Source organism: Durio zibethinus, chromosome 16 (assembly GCF_047325235.1).
Source record: "Durio zibethinus cultivar Kanyao isolate XHJ-2024 chromosome 16, ASM4732523v1, whole genome shotgun sequence".
In the NCBI taxonomy this organism is placed as follows: Eukaryota; Viridiplantae; Streptophyta; class Magnoliopsida; order Malvales; family Malvaceae; genus Durio; species Durio zibethinus.
The window spans coordinates 2,633,835-2,650,376 of NC_143177.1; the positions used below are offsets into that span (position 1 = coordinate 2,633,835).

At 27.4% G+C, this 16,542-nt stretch overlaps 1 pseudogene across 1 annotated transcript in view; it reads right to left on the reverse strand.

Moving 5' to 3' along the window:
- LOC111291936 (quillaic acid 3-O-glycosyltransferase CSL1-like) overlaps window positions 1–15,677 on the reverse strand; it is a 34,088-nt pseudogene extending 18,411 nt beyond the window's left edge. The window contains exons 1-4 of the transcript XR_016328559.1: window positions 15,056–15,677; window positions 9,372–9,485; window positions 8,358–8,486; window positions 8,059–8,271 (exon numbers count right to left, since the gene is read on the reverse strand). The product of XR_016328559.1 is annotated as a quillaic acid 3-O-glycosyltransferase CSL1-like (transcript). The remainder of the gene's footprint in view (window positions 1–8,058; window positions 8,272–8,357; window positions 8,487–9,371; window positions 9,486–15,055) is intronic.
- Window positions 15,678–16,542: the final 865 nt, after the last annotated feature.

Here is a 16,542-nt window from a genome sequence, read left to right on the forward strand (position 1 = left end):
AAAAGATAACTTTTTTTTACCTCACATTGACACACTGGTAGATAACACGACTAGGCATTCAATTTTCTCCTTTATGGATGGGTTCTTAGGGTATAATCAGATTAAAATGATTGCAGATGATATGAAAAAGACTATTTTCATGACTATGTGAGGAACTTTTTGTTACAAAGTCATATTTTTTAGGTTAAAAAATGCTGGGCAACATACCAAAATGCCATGGTAACGCTCTTTCATGATATGATGTACAAAGAGATTGAGGTGTATGTGAATGATATGATTACAAAATCTCATGAAAATGAAGATCATATCACTAACCTAAAAAAGTTATTTGAGAGATTGAGAAGATTCTAGCTCAAGTTAAATCTAACCAAGTACACCTTTGGGGTAAGTCAGAGAAGTTACTAGGCTTTGTGATCAGTGAAAGAGGAATTAAAATTGATCCAAATAAAATACGAGCCATTCAAAGTTTGTCACCTTCGAGTACACCAAAAGAAGTTCGAGATTTTCTGAGAAGGTTAAACTACATTTCACATTCATATCTTAGCTTACTTATAAATGTGATCTCATTTTTAAGCTTCTCCGTAAGAATAATCTTGGAGAATGAAATAAGGAATGCCAAGTGGCTTTTGATAAAATTAAGCAATACTTGTCAAGTGCTCTCATGTTAGTGCCACCTATTCCAGGGAAACCCTTAATTTTATACCTGACAGTGTGCGAGAATTCAATGGAATATGTGCTAAGGTAGTAAGATGAGTATGGTAAAAAAGAGAGAGCTATTTATTATCTGAGTAAAAATTCATTGAATATGAGTCCAAGTATTCTTTTTTGAAAAAAATATGTTGTGCATTAGCTTGGATTGCTAAAAGACTCAAACAATACATGCTCTATCACACTACTTGGCTTATAGCCAAACTAGATCCAATCAAATACATCTTCGAGAAGCCTTCTTTATCTGAGAGAATTGTTAGGTTACAAGTAATGCTCTCAAAATATGATATCATATATGTAAGTCAAAAGGCAGTAAAAAAAAGTGTTATAGCTGAGTTTCTTGCAAATCATGTTATTAAAGAATATGAAACAATAAGATTGGAATTTTTTGATGTAGATCTAATGACTATTTCCCAATTAGAGAAAGGGAAGCATGAAGAAAAGTGTTGAAAGATATATTTTGATGGAGCTACCAATGCCTTGAGACATGTAATTAAGGCAATTTTGATCTCTCTAGAAGAACAATACTATCCTATAATAGCAAGGTTAAATTTTAATTGCATAAATAACATCACTGAATATAAGGCATGTGTCATAGGTTTACAAGCTACTATAGATAGAAGAGTGAAAGTATTAAAAGTGTTTAGGGATTCAACTCTAGTTATATATCAATTGAAAGGAGAATGGGAGGCCAGAGATTTAAAACTCGCTTTATATCATAAGTATATTTTAGAGTTGATAAAATAGTTTAAAGATATCCAGTTTGACTATTTACCTCGAGAAGAGAATCTGATTGTTGATGCCTTGGCTACTCTAACTGTAATGATTCAAATTAATGACAATACTGACATTTAGTCCATCAGGCTAGATGTTAAGGATATGCTAGCTCATTACTCCAACGTAAAAAAATAAGAAGATGGAAAGCCTTGGTATTATGATATCTTATAGTATATTAAGGATCAGCAATACCCAATTCAAGCAATAGAGAACGATAAAAGGGTCATCCAAAGATTAGTTATGAGCTTTTCCTGGATGAGGTTGTTCTTTACAAAAGAAGCCATGATCAAGTATTGCTGAGATGCGTAAGTAAGGCTGAAGTAAAAAAAATCATTGAAGAGGTGCATGATGAAATATGTGAGGCACATGCCAGTAGACATATGATGGCGAGATAGATCATGAGAGCAGGATAATACTAGTTGAAAATGGAGAGTGATTGCATTGACTATGCTCATAAATACCATAAATGCTAGATATATGCTGATAAGATATATGCTTTGCCATCTGCTTTATATATTTTGGCACCACCTTGGCCATTCTCAATGTGGGGCATGATGTCATTGATCCTATCACCCCAAAAGCTTTTAATGGGCATAAGTTTTTTTTTGTGATGATAGACTACTTCACGAAATGGGTGAAAGTAGTATCATTTGAGAGTGTGACACGGTCTGTGGTCTGTAAATCCATAAAAAAAGAAATCATTTATAGATACAAACTTTCAGAGAGAATCATTTCAGATAATACCAAGAATCTAAATAACAGAATGATGCAAAAAATATATGCCTAGTATAGGATCAAGCATCACAATTCAGCACCATACCGTCTAAAAATGAATGGGGTAGTTGAGGCGGCAAACAAGAATATAAAAAGAATTCTTGAGAAGATGATCAAGACCTATAAAGATTGGCATGAGAAGTTACCATTTGCACTGCATGCATATCGAACATCAGTGCACACCTCTATTGGGGTAACTCCATTTTTTTTGATTTATGGGATGAAAGCTGTACTACCAGTGGAGATAGAAATCTCATCTTTAAAGGTTTTGAAGGAAGTTGAACTAGAAGAGGCTGAATGGATTCAATAGTGCTATAAGCAGTTGAATCTCATTAAGAAAAAGAGATTGACAGCGATATGTCATGGTCAGCTATATCAAAGAAGAATGATAAGGCCCATGATAAAAAGGTTTGACCTCATTGCTTTCAAGAAGGCGAGTTGGTTTTAAAAAAAATTCTTTCAAATAAATACGATGATAAAGGGAAATGGATTTCGAATTGGAAAGGACCATATGTGATGAAATGGGCTTTCTCGGGTGGAACATTGATATTAACTGAGATGAATGGAAATGATTTATCTCATCCTATAAATTTTGATGCTGTGAAGAAGTATTATGCTTAAAAAAATGAAATGAAAAAAATAAAAAGAAAAAGAAAAGAAAAAGGGAATGAAAAAGGAAAACTCAAGGCGAAAACCTTAAAAGGGCAGTTTGAATTATAGGGGATTTATCTAAGTTGAAAACTTGAAAAGGTAGCTTAGATAAGGAGAATACAACATCAATTTTGAAAATTCATTGGCATGAAGGCTAGCAAATTCAGAGAAGCTCTAAGTTGTTAAGTGTATCAGATGATTGGGTTTTCAGAAGAACCTTGAGATGTGTTATCATGATTTTCTGATTTTTTATTTTTGGGCATTATCTCCCTATGCCTATTTTTGTAATTCTTTCTTGGCCAAAGTTTGCCAACATTTTTGCTAATAAAAGACATTCTATTTCACTCTTTGTGTGCCTCTTTTGTTGACTGTTTCTCAACCATTCTTATTCTTTTTTTCTTAATATCTTACAATGGAAGAAATGTGTAAATGCATTATTACTTTTTGAGTTTGAAATAATGACTAATAAATGAATAATGGCATGAAAGATTTCTATATTATATTGAAGAAGTCAAGAGTGATAAAGGCAAATTTGAGATGTTCAGTTCCTGATAAAGACATTGAATTTGGAAAGAGATTGCCTATAGAAAAGATACAAGAATTAAATGAAAGAGATGATTAAAAGTTACGCTGACTTGGTCTTTGAAGAACAAAATGTTCGAGGCCCAAGAAAGAGCTTGAGAAACTTAAGTACCACAATTGAATAGGAATTAATTAGCCAACATTTGCATAGCATGCATTGAATTTTACACGCATTACATAGCGTATACTACATTCAAGAAAATATAGTGCATAAAATTAAGAAGCAAGGGTATTCCAAAATACCACATGCAGAAGACAGATGTGAAGACATTTTCAAATTTGAGAAAAAGCTTGTCAAGTAAGTTTCTAATCCTTGAAATAGGATATCTCTCGATATCATGATTGATTTGGAAGACCTTTGGGCATAATCTCCTGAAATTTCTTCAAACACGATTTTTAACTCCTTTGGACATGATTGTCAAGGAGCATTTACTTTCAAAAGTTGTAATGCATCTATTTAGAGGAGCTTTGTTTATTTTTCAAAGTCGTTAAGCCTCTGTTTAGAGGAGCTTTATTTATTTTTCAAAGCTATTGAGCCTCTGATTAGAAGAGCTTTGTTTATTTTCTTTCAAGTCGTTAAGCCTCTGTTTAGAGGAGCTTTATTTATTTTCCAAAGTCGTTGAGCCTCTTATTAGAGAAGCTTTGTTTATTTTCTTTCAAGTCGTTGAGCCTCTGATTAGAGGAGCTTTTTTTTATTTTTCAAAGTCATTGAGCCTCTATTTAAAAGAGCTTTATTTATCTTCCAAAGTCGTTGAGCCTCCTATTTGAAGAGCTTCATTTATTTTCTTTCAAGTCATTGAGCCTCTGATTAGAGGAGCTTTGTTTATTTTTCAAAGTCATTGAGCCTCTATTTAGAGAAACTTTGATCAAAATTTTAACCAAAAAAAAAAAAAACAAAATAAAAAAAGAATAAAAAAAATGTCAAGTTGAGTCTTGAATAGGTGTCTACGTCTTTACTCAATTCCTGTTTCATAAAAAATGTGCAAAGAAGGGAAGTTGTAGACACCCAATTTGGTCCAAGCCTAGATCAATTGAGCCTGATCCAAATGGGGTAAAATGGCCCATTTTATTTTTATTTTTATTTTTATCTAATAATATATATTTTATTAGTTATCCATTAATATTATTTTTTATTATTTATCTATTAATGTATATTTTTTATATTTATATATTATTTTTTTATTTATCTTTTCTGAATTTTATTTTAATTATCATCTTATATATATAACTTTTGGTTCTAGAAAGAGGTTCTGCCATGAATCAAGGGGTTGAAAGAGTTTGGATTAGATTTTAATCCTAATACCAAAGGGAATTGGGATTGATCAAAAACTCTTCTGATCAATCCCTATAAATAGGTGTTGAAATAGAACCCAAAGGGACAGACAGACGACAGAAAAGAAAGGGAGGTGAAACAGAAGTAAAAAATAGTATTTATAGGCACTTTAGAATTTTTAGAACATTTTTAGAAGTTTGTTTGGCAAATTTTTTTTTTGGAAAATTTTTGGAATTTTCAAATTTCGGCCACATTTTTCGACGAAATTTGAAGTTTTCAGTGTAATTTTCCAGATTTTGACATTATTTTCTAGAATCCGGTAGAAATTCAACTGGATTCTAGGTTGTGTTCTTAGGGTAAAGAGAGAAGGAGGAGAAAAAGGAAGGTAAGAGAGAGAAAAAAAAAAGAAATTTGAAAAGAAAATCGAGTTTCAGCCTTATATTCCTTCAAAAAATGACGTCGTTTTGACGTTAGTAAACTCACAGGATTCGCGTGTTTTGCCAATATCCGATCTGACCCGTAGCCCACCCGAACCAGCAATCCGTTTCTCCGCCTGAATTTCAATCGAGCCAAGCTGAGCCGTTTTTCGATCGAGCCGCACATCCGAGCTGTCTTTCTTCTTGGAACTGAGCTACATTAAGCCAAGCCAAGCCGTTCCAAAGGTTTTTTTTCTTATTTATTATTATTATTATTATTATTATTATTATTATTATTATGTTAGAATAATTTGGCATTCCTTATTTTATTTTATTTTTATTTTATTTTATTTTTTAATGATTTTCTTAAAATAAAATTCTAAAAAAATATTTTTGAGGAAAAGTTGAAAGTCTCAATTTTTCTTGAAAATAAGTTTTAAATAAGTTTTCTAAAAAATATTTTCGAGAAAAAGTTGAAAGTATCAATTTTCCTTAAAAATAATTTTTTAAAAAATATTTTAGAGGAAAAGATAAAAGTATCAATTTTTCTTGAAAATAAAATTTTTAAAAAATATTTTTGAGGAAAAGTTGAAAGTATCAATTTTCCTTAAAAATAAATTTTTTTAAAAAATATTTTTAAGAAAAAGTTGAAAGTATCAATTTTTTTCAAAATTAAAGTTTCAGAAAAACATTTTGGGGTAAAGTTGGACGCACTAATTTTTCTTAAAAAAAAATATTTTAAGGAAAAGTTGAAAGTATCAATTTTTATTGTACAAAAGTAATGAGTTTTTGAAGAGAAAAGGATTTATATCTAAAGCTGAATCATTATTCTTTTTTTTATTTTTTTTGAATTTTTTTAATGTTAAATAATCCGACGATAGAGTCTCTGTAAGTGAAACAGTAGTTTCCTTATACACTCTTGAGGTAGGAAAATTTCTCAATTTTTTACTAAAAGTATTAGAGTCAATTGAGAATAATTTTCAATACTTAATTACTTGATAAATTTTTAAGGCTTATTGGATGACACAAAATTAAGCTGTTACCATATTTCAATGGGCGTTGTGAGGGTGCTATAATCTTCTTCACACGTAATCGTACTCTCAAACCCTATTCTAGTTAGTAGACTTGAACCTATTCATTTAAGGACCCTTAGGCTTAGGTGTTCCTTAAAAGGATAGATTCTTTAGGTGACCAATCGCACATAAATAAAAAAGATTGGTGGCAACTCCTAAAAATAACGTTTAGCGATGGATCTCCGAAATCTAGACGTTATGACATCTACTTGATAATAAATTAATAGTAACTAGATTAATGCTATATCTTTACTAAAAATAAATTGTTGTTTTATGTGGTAGTCTTAATAACATTGACAGCAACTATACAAAAAATTATTGTCTTTAAAGATACTTTTTAAATGAAAGAAAAAAATAATGAGTCAAACTTATTAGACAATACCGTAGAAAAATTACTTATAAGTTATTTTCTCAAGTACATAATATTTTAAATTAAAATATATGATTCAATAATACTAATAATAGTATGAATTTTATAAATTATAATTTTATAACAATATCAGTTAAATGATGAATTTTTTGTATGACTTTTACTAGATACATAATTAAATATTTTTCAAATAAAGAAATTACTCTATTTAAATGAAAAAAGAGTTCAAATATTAAAAATATATTCATTATCAATTTTAAAGTCTAAGATTTAAAACATAGTTTACCTTCAAAATATAATAATATCTTTTGATATAATTCTAAAATAGGTCATATCTTATTAATTTTGGAATGCTTATATTTCATTATTTAATAAACAATAATAATATTAAACCAAAGTTAATTGAGAAAAGTATTTCAATATTTAAAGAACAACATAAAAAAAAAACTATTTGATTATGATAAGATATATCTTTAAGTAAAGTGTATTATTTAAACTCTTATTATAACATATTTTAGTAAGTTACGCATATTTAGTAGCTTTTTAAGAAATCAATATTTGATATTAAAAGTAGTTTTAGTCAATATCCCTTATAAATACATAAATAAACATCATTGATAATTATGTCGAGATATTAATAGTTCTTAATTGCTTCGAATTTTTTTTTAGATTATGTTTATAAATTAATATTTTTTAATTAGTAAAATTCATGTATGCATTTTTTACTATAAAATGAAACTATAAAATGATTTATATTACATAAATAAGTACAAATAAAAAACAAAAGTAAGTGATCATGAAAAAAAAATTATATATTTATTTTATTTCAAGCAACAAAAACTTTATAACAATATGGTTTCAAATAAAAATAAAGAATTTAAATTTTCAATAGCAAATAGTTGAAAAGCAAGAGTTTAAATAAGTTTAACAATAATCGATTGCTTCAAAAATTTATAAAATTGAAAATAAAAATCCACTACCAAAAAGTTAAAAGAAAAACTTGAGAAAAAGTGTAAAATAGATAAGAAAGGGAAATATAAAGTCGAATTTGATTGTGATAGAAGACAATTCTTTGAAAAAAAATTAAAAAGAAAGAAAAAATATATAAAAAATGAATGAAAATGATAACCTAAAACCAAAAGACTTGAAAAAAACTTCTTAAAAAAAGTCAAAATAGAAAAAGATTAAATATTTATTCTTTGTTGGAATTTTAATTTAAAATTTTTGTTATATATTTTTTTTCAAACTTAAATTTATATTTTTAATTTAATTTAATGTGATGATAGTTATTTCAATTATTACGATAAAAATATTAAAATTATTTTATTATATTAAAATTATAATTTAATTAACAATTATGCACGCCGCAGAAAACTAGTTTTTCATAAGGCCACCAATAACAAATTGACCCTGTAGAAGATTTCAGTTATCTACCTTGAATAAGGATCGAATTTGGCTGTCGTAGATATCGTCTTCACTAATGTTCCGAAATGTTTGAGGGAATTGTACAAATGCTAGTGAAGGAGATATCTCAGGATCAAAATGATAACACATTGCTTGCCTAGCTGAAGTTGGGTCGTTGCAGTACATGTCACAATCAAGCACCAGAATATAAGGAGAATTGCTCATCATCGCCGAAACCCTAAGCTGCATGCCAATGGCAGTACGACAACTCCATTTGTTAGCAGAAAATACACATGTGCAAGAACATTAACAAGAGACAAGTGTCATACAAGGACGTTGAGGGCTCCAGCCTTGAAATTATGATGATGAGAAGGCCTTTTCTCACGAGAAACATAAACAAGGAGAGGCATTTTAACTTGATCTTCTTGTAATTCCTCATTGGAATAGTCTTGAATAACCTACAAAGATATAAAATAAAGTTTGAATTTCTTTTTTTTTTTTTAAATAAAAGAAATGTAAGAAAAAATAATGGGTATCCAATTAAAGTTTATAGACATAATCAATTAATGTTTTAAAATGCATGTGTAAAAACTTATTAATAAGTGGATTTTAATAAGCTTATAGTCATGAGCAATTAAAATTTTAAAATATTATTTAAAAAAATAGTTTTTTTCATTTAATATGCTTCATTCTCAACAAATTTAAAAAAAACAAAACAATGCATTGATTACAAAAATTTTTCTACCTATAAGGATCAATTTAACATTTCCCTTAATAAATCAATATTTAAAGTTGAATCCCAAATTATTGTTAAATTGGAAGAATATTTGGGATAAAAAGTAACGTGAGTAGTGTTATTTTCATTATATACGTATAAATATGAACTCTCTTCATATTTTGGTTTTTAATTAAATTAATAAATCAAATTGATTAAATTTAATTAATTGATTAATTACTGATTAATTTATGTCAATTATTAAAAATGATTGTAAAAATTTTTTATTTTCAATTAATTCTTTTCAAATATCTAAATATAAAATTAAAATATATGAAATGAATCATTTTATTTTATAGATCATTAGAGTTTAATTTAATACTTTGCATTTAAATATTTTGTGAAATGATTTTATTTAATTTCTTTTAAATATAATGAATTTAAATTTTAAAATCCAATTTGATTTCAACATATTTTATTATTTAATTAATTTAAAACTTAATCAAATTTAATTTAATCGATTAAATTAACAATTGGTAAAGTGCATCTTTTGAATTTGTAAAAGAAAACATGTATAGGATGGAGTCAATAACTAATTAAAATAAAGAGGCCTGAGGGTAGTAGATACCTTAATGACAGCTGGGTGATCACGACTGTTGGTAGTGGCAGCGGCTGCTTCCGCTACCTTGCAATGTTCTCCTCGAGCTCTCGTTACCCGTTCCCTGAACGTCTCATATTTCTTCTGAAAAAGAAAGGCCACATTTATCATTTATTATGTTTAATTATATGTGAAACATAATATAAATGGGCATGCACCTTTAATTTTTGGGTTTAAAGGGATTTAAAAATTTTATTTAAATTCATTTAATAATTTTTAGAATGTATTTAATACATATAATTATAATAAGATAAAATAAAATGATATTATAAATAAAATAAAATTAAATAATATCATTTTATTTTGTATTTAATATATATAAGAATTAAAATAAAATAATTTATTTATCAGTCAAAATTATTTTTTTTAAATTTATATAATTTTAATTATTAATTTAATTTTTAAAAATATAATAAAATATGTAAATTTAATTTTATAAATTAAAAATATTACTCTCCACTTTAAGAGAATTAAATCATCTTATACAAAAAAAATGATTAATTTTTTTTATAATTTTATTTTTTATACAAATTAAACTTAGTATAAAATAATTATTATTTTATTTTATTTTATTATCTTATACATTAAATATAATCTTAATTTTTTATTTATTTATTTTTTTAAATTTAAACGAATTTGAACCCAATCATATAATCCGACTCTTAGCAGGTCTACAAAGAAGAAATGGTCTATTGTTTTTACTAAATGCTTTGCTTGCCATGTTCTGCGATATTCTCCTTTTATTGATTTTTTATTTTGTTTGGATTAGGTGGTTCCTTTACATGATTTGTCCAATCTAAATTTTTTTTATTATATTCAATTAACTCTTCTAACCTATATTTGCATTTAACTAAATCTTTATTTGAATGAAAAGTTAATTTTATTAATTTTTTTATCAATTAAAATAAAATTTTATCTAATATCAATAAAATAAATTAAAGTTTGATATGTGAAATAATTAATATATGTGAAAATTAAATAAATAATTTTTTTTTGTTTTTTAACCTTTTTTTTTTAAGATCTTTCTAAAAATTTAATTGATTATAATTTTAAAAGTTAATTGATTAAATTTTATCATGTGATTAAATTTTATGTATTTAAAAGTTTAATTTAATCAAAATAAAATATTAAAAATTTGATTGTTTATAATAAAATATTAAAATTTAAATGATTATTGAAATATTATTCATTTTTAACCTTTGAGTAAAAAAAAAATCATACAATAAAATTGACTCATTTTAACTTGTCTTTGACCATCAGGAAAGATATTCACATGTCACTCTTCTCTCCCCTCCTCTCTCTCTCTCTCACTCTCTCTCTCTTTTTTTTTTTTACTTTTATCGGTTACTTTTTCTCATTTGAACAATATTTTTTCTATTTTTTACTCATTTATTTGTTCTTTTTCTTTTTCACTCTTACGTCTTTAACTTTTCATTTCTCATCTCTCTATCTAAAAATCTTTCTTCTATCTTTAACATTCCTTACTTCCCTCTAAAAATCTTTCTTAAATCTCTAATCTTCTTCCCTTTCTAAAAATTAAAAAAAAATTTGAGTTAAAAAAATAAGGAGGATCTTGTTGATTCGGTCTGCGACAAAAAAAGAAAAAAAGGAAGTGGTAGGAAGTTTGAAAGAAAAAAAAAAGGAGTGATAGGTGAAAATGGGGAAAACAGGGGCAGGAATAATGCAGCTTGTTGAATCAAGTCATGGCAAAGATTTGATTTTTTTTCTATTTTTTAATAGAATTTCCTTTTAGATTTAGCATGTTTGAGATTGTTTATGATGATGTTAACGTGGAATTTGATTTTTTAGCTTCCCAAAAGTTATTTATTTTTTATTTTTGTTTATAACTTTGCTAGACCCAACCCGTTAAAAGTTGTTTAGGTAGCTCAAATGTCGGATATCCAACCTGCTTGAAACTGTTATCGGGGTGCTAATTTCAAACTTCCAATTGCTGGATGTGAGTTTTTTACTTTCAACTTAAAAAAAAAAAAAAAAAAAAAAACCTTATATGACAATTTGACTCAGAAGAACAGAAATAAAAATAGATTATTTATTTATTTATAAAATTATATATATCAAATTTTATAAAAAAAATAAAAATTTATTGTGTGTTCATCATCCACTTTTGCTCATTTCTTTTTTATTTTAGTCTATTCCTCTATTTAAAAGGAAATAGGAGCTTGTGAAAACTGTCACTCACTTTGAAAAGAAAGAAGAGTTAGTGGAGATCATTACTATGAAAAGAAAGGGTAGTTGGTGGGAAAAGAAACAAGAAGACATTAGAAAATAATAATTGAGGAAGGAAAAGAAAGATTTGGAATCTCATGTCATCACCCACTGAGAAAGTCAATTATCTTTTATCTCTCCTCTTTTTTTTTTTAAATCTTGTTTTATTTTTTCATATAGTTATTTTCCTTATTTGAAGTTAATATTTAAGTGGTTATTTACTTTAATTCATGTATACAGATGGCAAAGTTATTTCTTTTATGCATTAATTAGCTAAGTTGATAAAATGAAATATAAATTCTCAGTGAAGGACAATCCTTTTTTTTCTACTTTTATTGCATGTGTTCTTGCTTTGGATTGTTGATTGGTTTTAAGATTACATCATTTGTATTTTTTCTATGTTTAAGTTGGTAGATTGATTTTGATATTATTCTTTTCTTTTTTTTTTTCAGGGATTATTGAAAGTATTGTATCAAAATTTGTAAGGCAATTTTGTTTTTCTAACTAATAAATCCACTTTTATATTTTTTTTGAAGGTCAATAGATTGCAAGCACTTCAACTTTGAAAATGGGAACTACCTTTTTGGGAGTGGCTAATTTTAAAATGTAAATTGATTATCTATTTATTCTTATGGTCATTGTAAAACGTAGAAATTCCATTTTCAATATTTCTAAATGTATATTTTTTAAAAATTTATCAATTATAAGTTGTTTAGATGTGAATTTTATGTTATAATTCTCTATTATCCATTTGTGCATTCTTGTCTTTTAAGGTGATTTCTCATCTTTTTCACTCATTGTGTTACTATGGTTGTTCAATTTTAACCAGTTCCGTAGCTCAATCTCAACCAGGATATTAGACAGGTTGGAATTTGTTTGAAAAGGTTGGTTTAGAGGGTAAGAGGTTGGTTTGGACTTTTAACAGCCACAGGCTTTGATTTTATTTTCCCTTGAGTAAAAGTGCTGCTAATAAGAGGTGAAAGGAACAAAAATAAGGCAAAACTGAGTGTTGCTAATAGAGGATGAGAGGAGATTTATTCATTTGGACCATGATTTCAGGTAGTGGGACATGTCAATATCAATCCGCAAGGTAAACTTTTCCATCCCTCACACCTAACACCTAACTGATTTGCTTTCATTTTTCTTTAGGTTTTCCTTTTTCGCCGAATTAACAGTGTAAAACAAATCATTCACAATGGTAAAATTGCAGCACAAGTTCTTCCATCTTAAACACTACCAATTCAAATGGTTTAAATGTTTTCGGTGTTATGCCTTCACACTAATCTCCATCAACAGCCTATGCCACCAAATTTGCATCACCATAGCATGCTTCATGTAGTCGTTGCCCTGATACTATTAACAGAATAGATGAACAAATGAAGACTTTTTTTTTTCTTATGTCAAATCATAGGGAAATTTTCTTGGTTGCTACAAGGTTTTTAATTTTTCATGCAAACTAGGATGAACAAATAGTTTTAGAGTGTTGTTAATTAGCTGTAATGCACAAGAATCTGATAAGATTTGGTTGTATTTTTTGCTATGTAGATGAATTGCTTAGTGAATGATGGATGGTTAACGTGTAAAAAAAAAAGGGAAAGAAATGACCAATAACTCTTAAACTTAATGAATCTTACTGAACTAAATTTCATAAATGTGATTGGAGCCTTTAGTTCACTCTTGCAACAAAAATGCAGCTGAGCAACAAATAAAATTTGATAGACAAAAGAGATATACATTCAACATTTAAGGAAAATAATGAAAAAAAAATAAAGTTGATAAATGTTCCGTATGCTATGTATACCATCTTTTAAAAGTTGTTTGAATTAACCTTTGTGATATGTAATTCCCATTAGCCAAGATACTTTTAATTAAAAAATTAAAAAATTTTAATTTTAATTTAAAAATTCATAAATTATATAAAAAATAAAAACTGTAAGATTAAAACATGAAAATTTTTCATAATTTTTATTTTTTTTTACAATTTTGTTAAAATTTTTACAATTTTCAAATATTTTAGATTTTTTCTTTCAATTTTTTAATTTTTTGTGAATTTTTTTAATTTTAAGAACATTTTATTTTATTAAAATTTTCTTTTTTTTAAATGTTCAGAATTTTATGAATTTTTTTGGTTTTTTTATTAAATTTTTTAGATTTTTTGAAATTTTGAATTTATATATATATTTTTTAAATAATTCAATTTTCAATTTTTATAATTTTTTAAAAAATATTCAATTTTTTAAAAACTTTTAGATTTTTTTTTATTTTTATGAATCTTTTAAAAAAATTTTTTAATATTGACATGGTAATTTATGATATGCTATTAATTAAATTTTTTTAATATGTTTCAGTTTTTATTGAATATTTATGTCACTTTAATAAGTGATTGACGACGTTAATTTTAAGTATAAAAATATAATAAAAATTTTAATATAAATTAATAATTTTATTCTTTAAATAAAAAATCGATAAAAAAAATATAATATATGTACGATTTTTATATTTAACCCATTTAAGAATGGAATCAGCATGGCCCTGAAGGAAAGAGCGAGGATGGCTGTCTTGAGGAAAGTAAAACACTGGACTTCACTGTTGGGATTTTAACCATGATCCAGCACAGCCATCCTATCGCAGGGAATTCAAACTTTTTATTTGGTTCCTTTATTTTTCTCCTTCAATGCCGAGAAAAAAAAGTAGATTTTCTAAATTTTTTTCATATAAAATTTTTAATTTATATTTAATTCACTGTAGTATAAATTTTATATATTTTTAATAAAATATATGATATCACTTTATTAATGAAAAAATTCTTTTAAAAAATTTATTTTTTTTAGAGGCTTATGAAAATTTATATTTGTTTATTAATGGGTGACCTAATATGAATCACTAATAATTTATAAAATTTATATGTTAATAATATATTAAATATAAACTTATTTTTTATTATTGAAAAGAAAGTAATCAGGTTTGACAAAAGATGTTTTAAAGTTTTAAGAATGAGAGAGTCAATTCAACTAAAGGAAATTTTTTTCCTTCGGTTATGAAAATATTTAAGTTTTAATTAGATTAAATTTTTAATTTTTAATAGTTGACCTAATTAAAAATTAAGAGGTAACTAAAATATGAGTTTAATCCAAAAAAGAAAAGTTTGATTAAAAACACTAGAGAGAGAACATGGAAAAAAATTATTTATATGAAATAATACTAATTATTTGACTAATTCTTGTATAATAAGGAATAAAATTAGTAATTTAAAATTTTAGATTCCTCAAAAACAAATATTTTTAAATTTTTAATATTTAAATACATTAAAACAAATTGATGGGATGAGGATTTTTAAATAACAAAATGGGGATTTTTAAATAACAAAAAAGGTTAATGTCATTTCTCATAATGCAGGGGGATTTTTGTATTTTCATAAAGTTAATTACCTCAATCTTTCGCCACTCTGCCTTGAACTCAGAACACTGGAAGTCACCATGGTCATCTCTGGGTCCCGAAAAATAAGCCTCAGGGCAACTTGTCTTGATACCATATCTCCTACAAAATGGAATCCACGACCTTGCAAAGTTCCAAGCCTCCTTCGCCCCAAGCAAAGTTACATCAGAACCACCATCGTCAGAAAGATAAACATGAAGCTTTTCCGGTGGATAATCTAGCGCCGTAGCTGATATCACAGTGTTCATGACCTCCACAGTCGGCTCTTTGTTTGGATCCGCCGTGCAAATAAACACATCAATGGCTGGGAGTATATCATCGCCTGGCAACCTCTCTGGAAACACAGTCCGAGAAACGGGACGCCAACCATAAGCTTGTCTTAGGAGCCAGGCTAAAGAGAGAAGCAACTCGGAGGTAAAGATTAGAAGCCATGGAAGTGTGGGTATGGTTCTGTTTTTGGTTTCCTGGAAAAGGAAAGAAACCCTGTAGTATATCAAGAAAGCGATAGCTATCGAGTGGAGGATTGCATATGACCTATTGATGATTATGGAGAAGTTGTGGACATGGCAGAGATGGAGAGGAAGAGTCTTATCCATGGCTTCTTGCTTGCCGCTTGATTTGCTTTAGCTCAAGAATCAAATAAATGGAGAGTTTAACTACATGTCAGTTGTCACAAATCTCTATGATAATAATTGCAAAGGTTAAATATAAAAATAGTATTAAGATAAGGTTCATACGTGAGTAAAAATTTTTATATCATTAAAAAATTTAAATAAGATATCTTATATATATATATATATATATGAAAGACCCAAAAATCTAATAATTTAAATTTTTAGACTCAAGTAGTGTTCAACATGTATTATAAGCTCTCTAGTGTGCTTTCATGGGCTCCAAGTGTGACATATCTCCTAACAATTGGTATCAGAGCCAAAATCATGGGGTCAAGTCCCAATAGTGTTATTGGGGGGGAGAGATTGTTGGCAAATCAGAGGTTTGTCGCATCCATCAACTCTATGTGCTCGAACATCGATATTAAAAGGTTCAATTTGGATTCAGTGAGTATATGATAATATACAAAAATGGAACACCCAAGTGGACAATATATTGAGTTAATCTAGAGTGCAAGAGGAGTACTAAGACAACCTAGATGGTAAGATTGAGTGTTGTTGTCACAGTCCTAGTGACAAGTCATGAATCTCACATCGACTGTGTATTAAAATTGGTTCTGAAATATAAGTGTTCACACTACCTTCAACTTGTGAAGCCCTTTTTGTGGGACAAAATTGTGAGGTCCAATAGGCCAAAGTGGACAATACCTCACAAGTTGATGTGAACCACCATTTCTTGTGTTAGGCTAATCTAGAATGCGGAAGTGTTCATCCCCATGTTTTGGTGCCAGGCGAGTCTAGAGTTTTCATCCTAGGATATAAGTGTTCACAACACTTTCAACTTGTGAAGTGCCTTTTGTGGGACAAAA